The 10,447-nt window shown below is 40.6% G+C and overlaps 1 long non-coding RNA gene across 2 annotated transcripts in view; it reads left to right on the top strand.

The window, feature by feature from the left end:
- LOC132538682 (uncharacterized) overlaps window positions 1-8,818 on the top strand; it is a 56,619-nt gene extending 47,801 nt beyond the window's left edge. For both annotated transcript variants that reach the window (XR_009550039.1, XR_009550038.1), the window contains exon 2: window positions 8,354-8,818. This is a non-coding gene — a long non-coding RNA (uncharacterized LOC132538682). The remainder of the gene's footprint in view (window positions 1-8,353) is intronic.
- The last annotated feature ends 1,629 nt before the right edge of the window (window positions 8,819-10,447 follow it).

Consider the following 10,447-nt stretch of genomic DNA (forward strand, 5'->3'; position numbering starts at 1 on the left):
AATAACAGACAGGACAATGTCAAAGCAGTTTAAGTCATACCATGTAAATCTCACTAACAGAGAAGAGACTCTTCTTTTTACTGCACTGAGTTGTGAAGAGCCTAGTTACTAGATTACCTTGTATAGATGGCTGATGCAAACCATCTGTTGGCACAGTCTAACTTGCTCTGAGTATTTTTTTTTTCTTCTTTCTATTATTGTTGTTGGATAGGACAGAGAAAAATGGAGAGAGGAGGGGAAGACAGAATGGGGGAGAGAAAGATAGACACCTATACACCTGCAGACCTGCTTTACCGCTTGTGAAGCGACCCCCCAACCCCCGCAGGTGGGGAGTTGGGGGAGTCAAACCAGGATCCCTGTGCTGGTCCTTGTGCTTTGCACTATGTTTGCTTAACCCCGTGTGTTATGGCCTTGCTCTGAGTAATCTGTATCCAGCTGAGACTCAAAAAAAAGAAATCCACAATAACCAATATGAAAATAGGAAGATCAGTCCTTGATCTTTAAATGGTGCAAATTTAAATTCTGTAACTTCAGGGTAGGGATTTGTTAGATTTACTATTGTCTGATGGTAAGTCAAGTCAGATAAAAGCATCTGATCTCTCGAATTTTCTTCTGCCTAAATTGAAGCCACAATTACCTTTACTTTATGATCTTGAAACACAATCTTTTGATTAAATTTCTGGGAAGTAGAAAGCATTACATGTTTTTGTTTTCTTATTGCAAATCCTTGTGTCATGTGTCTCCATTTCCACTTTCTGCTAATGAAGTGGTAATGACAAAATGATTCAAGAAATAGTGACTCATTCATAACTGAATGATTTTATTTTTCTTATCATCCCTGAATGGGCATCATCTTATGGTCAAAGGCTCAAGATAAAGCAGTTCACAGGGTATGGATTTTTGTAAGACCTTATGAAAAGATTGTGATACACACAGATGTTAAAACACTCTCTTTAGTTTCTCTTACTGTTTTGTTCCTGGTTTGTCCTTTACCTTTTTTAATATAACCATGATGCCAAATTGTTTCCTTAAAACATATTATAATTAGAACATTATAGGAATTCACTGTTGTGAATGTCCTGGCTACCCCATTTTAAAGAGGTGCTTTCTTCCTTCCTCCCTCCTTCCCTCCCTTCCTCCCTTCCTCCCTTCCTCCCTTCCTCCCTTCCTCCCTTCCTCCCTTCCTTCCTTCCTTCCTTCCTTCCTTCCTTCCTTCCTTCCTTCCTTCCTTCCTTCCTTCCTTCCTTTCTTCCAACTTTACATTTCACCAGTTTGTCCTTTAATCAACATAGCCATAGCGGGGAATGTTTAAGCACAAATGAGGAAGCGAAAGTGGTTTATAAGATCCGATATAACTCTGAGAGCTAAGAGAAGGTTTCTAGTTCATTGTTACCAACTTCCTTACTTCTCAGCTGAGAAAGTGAAGATTGTGTGAATTAAATGATTTGTCTGTGGTTATACAAGTCTCAGACTTCCATGTCATTGCTTCTTTGCACAGGGCTCTGTTCAAGTAGGTTTTTGTGTCCAAAAATCCCCACGTTCTTTGTCTACTTTGGTCGTTGGCTGTCCTTTATTCCTCCATCTGTCTAGACATCTGTTCTACAGGCTTTGTGCTCCTTCACAGGGATCTGAATCCTTACTTCCCATCTGACTCACTTTTCTCAAAGCTGGCCAATCCACCCACTTTCTCAAAGCACCAAGTCCCAAGAAACTCTTGGCTGGGGTGCAGGGATAGAGCAGAATGTCTGCAGTGGGTGCTGCTAATTATTGTTGCCCCAGAGTTCAAGTATAGTCGACATATGGATTAGTTCTTATTATTCAACTGTCTTAAATCATTTAAAGGTTCTTATGCTTCCCACTTTCAACAAAAAGTTGTCCTTCCATAATTTAGTCACAGATCAATATATTTGTATAGTCAGATTGAAAGAATCCCAAACAAGGCATGAATCCAAATTTTAATTTTGATAGAGTTGGATCGAAGATGTAACCTGAAAAATAAAATTAACTTGAGAGATTTTTCATTAAGGATTTTTTTGGTCTCAAATATTATGATGAAGTTTTATTTCTTATCCTCTTAGGAAATGAAGAAAATACAGACTTTAGAGGAACAGTTGCTTGCATTATAGGATATCATATTTGATTATTGTAAACATTCACTTTTTGGCAAGAAAATGCAATCCAAAAACATGTTCAGAAAGCTCTCAGGACCTACTTTTTTCATATTTTTTTCCATTCATTTTTTTTAGTGTTCTCTCTTTTTCCAGAGTATATCAGAATGTGAAATAAATTATTCATTCTCTCCACTATTTTAGTGAGAGAATAGAGAGAAATAAACTATGTGGAACAGGGCAAAGGGAAGTAGTCATCTGGTGGAGCATACACATTGCCATGTGCCCAAGTTCAAGCCCCTAGCTCCATTTTCCGAAGAAAGTTTCACAAGAACTATCACAGTACTAGAGGTGTTTCTCCTTCTATTTCCCTCTCCATCACTCCCCTTCCCTTTAATTTCTCTGTCCTAACAAGCAAAAGGGGGGGAAATAAGAAGAAAAAATACAAAAATATAAAATTTTTTTTTACTTATAATCATGTTTCCAAGCAAGTGAAGTTTGAGATATTTGGATTACAAATGCAAATTTTGTTTCCATTACTTATTTTTTTGTGAAAGTACATTTTATTTCTCCTGAGAGTGTCTTCCAATATTTCATTCTGTTTTATAGGCATAAAATATATTATGGTTTAGGAGGGTATTGAGAAGATTAGTTTTATAACTCCCTGAGGAAAAATATGAGGGTTACCAAAGAAAGAAAGGAAGGGGGGAATAGTTAGAGGTCGTTAATCCAATGATGGAATGACTAGAGTTTTGTTAGTGGGTACAATGAAACTCACACACATATAGAGATGTAAAAGTGTCGTTTACTGTAAACCAATGATAAATAAAGTTGTAGTAAGTATCCAATAAAAAAGAAAGTTAACTTCATGGCACTTAGCCCTGACATAGTCTCCAAATTAATGTTATGGTCATGCTTACATTGACACATTGAGTTTAGAGGTATCACAGCTTGGAAAGGAATGATTTCATTTCTGAATATTTCCAGCAAAGACCAACTCACCTATAGGAATTGTGAGAACATTCAATCTGTATTCAGACATTTTCCTAGTTGGTAATGGTCTATAAAATTGAGATGTTCACAGCATCAGGTGAGGGATTAAAGACAATCTTCAGACCATCCTGTTATTGATTATGAGTATGAGAATCGGGAGCCCAGGACCGAGGGCGGCATTAGAATTGTTCTATTTCCTATAGCAGTTAGTCACATGCTGTAACAGATGAGAGGCCGAGAACAAGGCACCAGCAGGAGTGAGGGCCACGTACGGCAGAAGTCATCAAGATACACGGATGTCTAGCAAAGGACATCAACTAGTGAGGAATTGTGAGAACTAAACGTTACTTAGGGGAGGGGTTGGTGAAAGGACAACCCTTTCACCTTCTCCTTGCTCTGCACCCAGTCCTCTCATCTCCTTGGACTGCGTGAGATGAAGCAGAACTTTGGTGAACTTTATACTCATGGCTTCGCCGCATGACTAGCTAGCTAGTTTGTTCCGTCTTTCTGCTTATTTGCTTATTTTCTCATTGTAGTTTTCTTTCTTTCTTTCTTTCTTTCTTTCTTTCTTTCTTTCTTTCTTTCTTTCTTTCTCTCTTTCTTTCTTTCTTTCTTTCTTCCTCTCTCTTTCTCCCTTCCTTCCTTCCTTCCTTCCTTCCTTCCTTCCTTCCTTCCTTCCTTCCTTCCTTCCCCTCTCTCTCTTTCTTGCCTCCAGGGTTACTGCCTGCACCATGAATCCACTGCTCCTGGAGGCCATCCCCTCCCCCCAACTTTGTTGCCCTTGTTATTGTAGCCTTGTTGTGGTTATCATTGTTATTGTTGATGTTGTTGTTGGGTAGGACAGAGAGTAATGGAGAGAGAAGGGGAAGACAGAGAGGGGGAGAGAAAGAGAGATACCTGCAGACCTGCTTCACCACCTATGAAGCGACTCCCCTGCAGGTGGGGAGCCGGGGGCTCGAACCGGTATCCTTACTCTGGTCCTTGCGCTTTGCGCCACATACGCTTAACCCGTTGCCTACCACCGCCCGACCTACTTCTCATTGTAGTTTTTTATGTACCTAATAAAATCGCTGCTTCTACAAACGCTGAAAAAGTTGCCCCGTTATTTTCATTTTTATAATACATTGTCAAGTGTGTTGGTGAGTTCTGATGTTTTTTTCCCATTTGAATCTCCATTCTATTTGCCTAATTGAAATGTGATATCATGTGTCAAGTGACTCATGAGTAGCATTTATATCCAGTCATCTGGGCAGGAAGCTCTGCATAGCAGCAATTCCGTTGGCCAGTTCCCAATTACCCACATGTAACTCAAGTGCATGTGTATCTTTCAGAATCTCTAGATGCCACTAGAGGGGAAAAAAGCAGAAAACAAAACAGAGGCCTCTATTGGAAAACAGTTCTAGATAACATGGTAATGTGTGTGCTTCCCTGGTCCTGACTTTCAAATTTCTAAAAGCATCAGTCAAAAAAAAAATCTAATAACTTTGCAGAAATATGAGTTTTCAAAGCACTTAACATTATATCTCATTTAACTCCATAAACCTATTGAAAGTTACATCAGATGTTTGTCAATATTTTTTTTTTCTTTCTATATGTAAAGGGATAAAGTCAATGGAGGCAGCAAAGCTAGTTCATGAATCGATGATTTAGAGCTCAAGTCTTTTTTTCTTCTTGTTATCTGTTTTATTGAGGTGTTAATGGTTCGCAGTACAGTTGTTGACACATAGGCACAACGTCTCATCTCCCTGTGAGAGGTGTCTGCAAAACACTCCCTTCTCCACTTTAAGCCCATTTTTTTTTCTTTTTTTCTCCTCTAGGGTTATTGCTGGGCTCGGTGCCTGCACCATGAATCCACCGCTCCTGGAGGCCATTTTTTCCCCCTTTTTGTTGCCCTAGTTGTTGCAGCCTCGTTGCGGTTATTATTGCCATTGTTGACGTTGCTTTGTTGTTGGATAGAACAGAGAGAAATGGAGAGAGGAGGGGAAGACAGAGAGAGGGGGAGAGAAAGATAGACACCTGCAGACCTGCTTCACCGCCCGTGAAGCGACTCCCCTGCAGGTGGGGAGCCAGGGGCTCGAACCGGGATCCTTACGCCGGTCCCTGCGTTAAGCCCATTTCTGTTACCATGCATAGCGCCTTCTTCTTCTTTCCTCTCCTTCCCCAGAGTCCTTTGCTTTGGAGTAATAGATCACACCCAGTCTAAGTTGTACTTTGTGTTTTCCCTTTCTGTCCTTCTTTCTTTCTTCCTTTCTTTCATTCTTTTTTTATTTTTATTTAAAATTTTTTTTTTTTTTTATCAGAGCACTGCTCAGCTCTGGCTTATGGTGATGTGGGGGATTGACCCTGGGACTTTGGAGCCTCAGGCAGAAGAGACTCTTCACATAACCGTTATACTATCTCCACTGGCCCTTCATTCTTTTTTCTTAAGTTCCACCTAAGAGGGAGATCACTGGATATTCATCAGTCTCTTTTTGGCTTATTTCACTTAACATGATTCCTTCAAGTTCTACCCAAGATGAAACAGAAGAAAGTAATTCATAATTTTTAATAGCTAAGAAGTATAGCACATCTTGAGTCTCTTGTCTTTGCAGAATTCTGGTGAGAAAGATCATCAAGTTCAGGTGGAGCAGGAAGTAATGAGGGAGGATAAGTTCAAATTTGTGTTCTGACACTTGGTAGATGTGGGCCATTATTTTAATCTCAATATCTCTCTGTTTTCCTAAAACTACTTTATAAGATGGAGACTGTATATTACAAGGTTAGAAGATGCTCTGTAAGGTACAGAAATAATGACCAGAGCTTGTACATAGCAAGCAGTGTTGCGTGTCATTCTCAACAGGAAGGATTAAACCACTCTTACTTGTATTTATAATGAAGAACAAATAGCAAACTGCCTGTATTTGGAGCCAAACTTTATTATTTTCAAGCTGGTGACCCTACAACACTGACTTAGCCTCTCTGGGCTTTGTGATTTTATTCACAGGAGATACTGGTACTGATGTGCCTAACCTCACAGAGTTTTTGAAAGAATCAAATCACACAGTAAATAATTACTATGTATAAAATACAATAAGATTAATTCACAGAGCTAAAATAAATAACAAGGCATAGTCATTAATTTATTATTATTTTAATTTTTATTTATTTTGGGTAGAGACAAAAGAAATTGAGATTGAGGTGGTGGTAGAGGGAAAGAGAGAGACACCTGCAGCCCTGCTTCACTGCTGGTGAAGCTTCTTCCCACAGGTGAGAACCAGGAGCATGAAACTCAATTTCTGCAGAGTGTAAACTATGTGCTTTCAGCCATGTTCCCCACCAGCCAGTCCCCTATTAATTTACTATTATCATGATTCACTAAGTATATTGACACTTTTTTTCTAGTCCGAACTCCAGTTGAATTAAGACCGAATATTCTTGTCTGATATTATACTCACTAGGCAGGGTTTTTATTTGTGAGCTAGATAAAGCAACCCTTGTTACCTTAGGCATAGAAAAAAATTTTTTTTTGAACAAATACCATTAGGAAATCAGAACAAGGCTGTGTGTAGAAAAATGTCAGGCAGGAGTCGGGAGGTAGCACAGCGGGTTAAGTGCATGTGGCGCAAAGCTCAAGGAGCAGCTTAAGGATCCTGGTTCGCGCCCCCAGCTCCCCACCTGCAGGGCAGTTGCTTCACAGGCAGTGAAGCAGGTCTGCAGGTGTCTATCTTTCTCTCCCCCTTTCTGTCTTCCCCTCCTCTCTCCATTTCTCTCTGTCCTATTCAACAATGACAACAATAATAACTACAACAATAAAACAACAAGGGCAACAAAAGAGAATAAATAAATAAATAAATATTTTTAAAAAATGTCAGGCATCTCGAGAGACCAGAAGTCTGGAATCCGGGCTGTAATGGGAGTCAGTCCCCTTCAGAGAAGCTTTTAAGCCATGCGTTCACAGCCTCCCTCAGTTCTCCATACCGAGACTGTGCTGCACTCCCTAGGGAGTGCAGATCTCTGCTGAGGTGTCTGCCAAATTTCCTTGGGTTGTAAGAGGTCAGGTAGAAGACTGCTTCCCTTCCGGTCTCTGGTGGGTGAACACAGGATTGCATAGATATGGAGGAGAGGCAGGTTGTAAGCAGAGTTGGTTGGTGGTTCTGTGCTATGCAGAGACTGGGATGGTGGCTAGTTGGAGGCGTGTGGGTGGCTCCTGTATCTTCCTGCTGGAGCATGCACTGGAGGAACAGGACTGAGAGAAGAAGTAGAGAGGGCACCAGGCAGTAGCACACCTGGTTAAGTGCACATAGTACTAAGTGCAAGGACTGGCTCAAGGATCCAGATCGATTCCCTGGGTCTCCACCTGCAAGGAGGATGCTTTACAAGTGGTGAAACAGGTCTGAAGGTATTTACTTCTCTCTCTCTTTTTTATTTAATTTTTTTTTCTTTTCTTTTTAATTAATTAATTAATTTAACATAGACAGCCAGACATTGAGAGGAAAGGGTGAGAGAAAGAGAGACTCCCACAGCATTGCTTCACCACTCTCAAAGCTCTCCTTCTACAGGTGGGGGCCAGGGTTTCAAACCTGGGACCCTGCGCATTGTGATGTGCTCAACCAGGTGTGCCACCAGCTGGCCTCCTCTCTTCCTCTCTATCTCTTCATTCCCTCTCAGTTTCTCTCTGCCCTATCCAATAAAGAGGAAGAAGGAGAGGGAAGAGGAGGAGGAGGAGAGAGGAGGGGAAGAAGATCGAGAGATAAGGACACTACTGATTTCCATGGTGGCTGGTACTGCAGCCAAAATCTAAATTTGTTTACTGAAATTTCTTTACTGAAACAGATCAGTTTTATTTATTTATTTATTAGACATTTGTTCTGCGTAGAGCCATCAGCACCATGTGACTAGAGGGAGCTACAAAGAAAAGTTCTTATCAAGAGGGATATTGAAAATTACAAGACAGGCAATGTTAATCAGTATCTTTATTTATTTATTGGACAATGACAGCCAGTAATCAAGAGGGAAGGGGGAAATAAAGAGGGGGAGAGAGAGAGAGATACCTGCAACACTGCTTCACCACTTCTAAAGCTTTACCCCACAGGTGGGAAGCAGGGACCCGAACTCAGGTCCTTGCACATTTTAACATGTATGCTCCATCTGGTGCCCCACACCTGGGTCCCTGGTTCAACTACTTTTTTTTTACTGAGCATGTACTATTTGTCCAATGTTGGACCAGTGCTAAGGGCTGAAGATGCAAAGAATAAATTTTTTTTTTCATCTAGGAAGTTAATCACCTAACCGGAGATACAAGAAAATACTAACAAAAACAAAAGAGAAAGCATTATGTTGAAGGAGACAAGCCAGAAAGAAAAACACCAACACCAAATGATCTTACTTATAGGTGGAACTCAAGAATGAACCCAAGACATTCAACTTCCCGTGCCTTCTCAAGAAGAAAGTACGGGAAACTGAGTGTTCCTTATTGCACCAACGCAAAGGATTCTGTAGAAAACCGGAAATGGACAGGATGAAGAAGCATTAGGGTCCTCTGCTACTGCTTATCTTTGTTATGAACACGGTTTCAAATGTGACTTGGAATCAAATGATTCTGCTTTCTTTTCATTGCGCTTGGAATTGCTTTTAAATATGTCCTAAAATATTGACAAGAATCTTGATATTTCTTAGAGATACGGCAAAGATTATGATGTCAGTGACATCACACAGATCCATAAAAAATGTTCAGGAAGGGGTTGGGCGGTGGCGCAGTGGGTTAAGCGCATGTGGTGCAAAGCGCAGGGACCGGCGTAAGGATCCCGGTTCGAGCCCCCGGCTCCCCACCTGCAGGGGAGTCGCTTCACAGGCGGTGAAGCACGTCTGCAGGTGTCTGTCTTTCTCTCCCCCTCTCTGTCTTCCCCTCCTCTCTCCATTTCTCTCTGTCCTATCCAACAACGAATTGCATCAACAAGGGCAATAATAATAACCACAACGAAGCTACAACAAGGGCAACAAAAGGGGGGAAAATAGCCTCCAGGAGCGGTGGATTCATGGTGCAGGCACCGAGCCCACCAATAACCCTGGAGGAGGAAAAAAAAAGGAAAAAAAATGTTCAGGAAGAACCGTGCCTTGATATTATTATATGAGTTTCTAGATTAACGATACGATCCTTTGAAAAAATGAGCAGAAATTGATTATTGATTTTGATGTAAACACTTTTCGCTTTATTTTGCTTGTTTGAGTTATTGTCTGTTCTTCTTCTTCTAGCGTTTGCCCTTCTTCCGTAGCCAGTCAACAGGTCAGGTTGAAAGCTGTCAGGAGCTGCTTGTTGCTGGCTTTGAAAGTGACTGGGATCCATGTGGATTCAGTCGGCTAGGAAAGATCGTCAGTTTCCCCAATGAATTGTCTGTTATAACGTGATCAGTCATGTGCCATGCTATAGTTGCAATTAGGTCCCTTTATTTCTTGTAATATTACTATGTAATATTAATATTCTTCTAATATTAATATATATATATATATATATATATATATATATATATACATATAGTGGTACAGTGACACAAAGGTTGAGGTCTGTCCCCACCACCTCAGTTTCTTCATTTTCCCTTATTGACAGAGCTGTTCACTGACAATTTTTGTACTGCTTCATTTTTGTTTTCATTTGCCAACTCCAAAATCCCATGGAAAGCTGGCAGTGTTATTTTTCTCTAATGTGAAATATTCTCCCCTGAGAATTGCTTTGAGTAGTATCTGTTTTCAGATATGATGGTAGGAGAAGTTGAAAATGTCTTGAATTTTGATGAGAAGAGAGATTCAGGTTGAACTTTGAAAAAAATTCCAATCTTATTTAGCATGATTCCATTTGCAAACTTTACCATCATGCATAGTTAGAATCATACATATACACGGTTACCATGCATATGTTACTGAATTGTATATACACATTACAAATTCAAAGGTTAAATCAAGATTTAAAAATAGACATTCTAGAAAATTTTTTTCCCAGTCCCATAAGTCTTCATGAATTCTAGGGTGCACCTCTCACTCTCGGGAGTGAGTGTCCTATTGATACTCTGAGCTGAGATTAAAGGCCAGCTGTTTTCTGCTTCACTAAGGTTTTGTTGTTAAGTGACCTCCCATTTGCAGTGATGCCTGGAACACTACATCATATTGTTGCCTGTCTGGGCCTGTGACTGCAGAGCTGAACGGACAGGATGTTCTTTTCCTGATGAAAGAGATGGTGGAGAATAGAGCAGGTTGCTCCTGGAGCAAAGTCAGGCTAATGATGCAGCTTGTGTGTGAACAGTGGGTCTGAGTGAAATGTTACCATGGCAGGCGCCACGTCCACAAAGCCACGTCCATTTATTTGTCATGAGCTG

The sequence above is a fragment of the Erinaceus europaeus genome, chromosome 5, assembly GCF_950295315.1.
Source record: "Erinaceus europaeus chromosome 5, mEriEur2.1, whole genome shotgun sequence".
Lineage (NCBI taxonomy): Eukaryota > Metazoa > Chordata > Mammalia > Eulipotyphla > Erinaceidae > Erinaceus > Erinaceus europaeus.